This window comes from Myotis davidii, unplaced genomic scaffold (assembly GCF_000327345.1).
Source record: "Myotis davidii unplaced genomic scaffold, ASM32734v1 scaffold1161, whole genome shotgun sequence".
In the NCBI taxonomy this organism is placed as follows: Eukaryota; Metazoa; Chordata; class Mammalia; order Chiroptera; family Vespertilionidae; genus Myotis; species Myotis davidii.
Window position 1 is genome coordinate 21347 of NW_006291612.1, and position 1669 is coordinate 23015.

Sequence of the window (1669 nt, forward strand, 5' to 3'; positions counted from 1 at the left end):
CTTTGTTTTTCTGTTTTAGTTCATTTTATACATATTTTTGGTTGATTTTTCTTTGTTAAAATGGCATTTAAATATATAAAATAAAAATCAAAAATATAAATCTTTTTTTTACTATGGTTGCAAATATCAAAAAAAATTATGAATATTTCTATATGTGATACGGCACCAGAGTTAAGTTGGGGTTTTTCAAAATTTTGACACGCCAAGCTCAAAAGTTTCCCCATCACTAATTTAGAGACAGAGTTGCCTCATCTTCAGGAAACCTCAGTATTTTCTCTGATGATCTTCAAAAAATTAGCTGAGGCCCCTACTGACATTATGAAGGGATAATATGCTTTATTTAAAGTCTTCTGACTTCAATATTAGTTATATCTTTTTAAAAATACCTTCACAGTAATACTTAGACTGCTGTTTAACAAAACAACTTGACACCATAGTCTAATCAAATTGATATATAAAATTAACCATTGCAAGGCTGTTTACATTTCAAGCAACTACCAGACTGTTTTCAAAGTGGTTTGGACATTTTAAAACCCCAATAACAATGGAAGGGAGTTCCAATTTCTCCACATCAGTAAATGTGTGTAAAGTGATAAGTCATTGTACCATAAATTTGCATTTATTCAATGAATAATGATGTTGAGCATCTTTTCATGTGTGATTGGGCATTCAAATATCTTTTTTAGAGAAACGTCACTTAAATTTTTTCCCATTTAAAAAAAAAAACTGACTTGTCTTTTTATTGATGAGTTGTATGAATTCTTTTTCTTTTCACTATGTACATTCCTTAGTAGATACACAATTTAGAAATATTTTTACATGTTATGGGTTATTTAATTTTCAATATGTCCTTTGAAATACAAATTTTTTCATTTTGTTGTGTTCCAATTTATGTTTTCTTTTGTTGGTATACTTTGGTTTTGTAACTAAGAAACCATTGAGTAAGCCAAATTGACACCTGTGATTTTTTTTCTAGGAATTTTGTAATTTTAGCTCTTCTATTTGGTTTATAATCCATTTCAAGTTCAATTTATATATAGTATGAGGAAGTGACTCAATTCATTGTTTTGCATGTAGATATGCAGCTCTGGCAGACAGGGAGAAATCTATCATACCATGTTTCTTGGACTGCCCTCTATGACCCATTGTTTCTATAGAGCCCAGCAAAAATTTGTTTACCATACATTTGCTCTTTCTTATCTACCTATAAATTTGCCTAATTTTCCACTAAATCCTAGATCCCTGCATCCCTCTCCTTTGTCCAGAAAAGCATATAAACCTCAACTTATCATTCAGATCTCATCAGTCAGGTCTCATTGGAAGTTGAGGTTTATATACTATTCTGGTCAAAGGAGGGAGAGGGAGAGGTCTAGGATTTCAATGGGGGAGTGTAGGCAATTATAAAAATACTAGTGGCCTGGTGCATGAAATTTGTGCATGGGGGAGGGGCTGTTCTTCAGCCTGGCCTGCACCCTCTCCAATCTGGGACCCCTCAAAGGATGTCCTACTGCCAGTTTACAGGGATCAGGCCTAAACCGGCAGTCGGACATCCCTCTCGCAATCCAGGACTGCTGGCTCCTAACTGCCTTCCTGCCTGCCTGATTGCCTCTAACCACTCTGCCTGCCGGTCTGCTTGCTCCCATCTCCTCCCCCCCCCCCCACCCCCCGC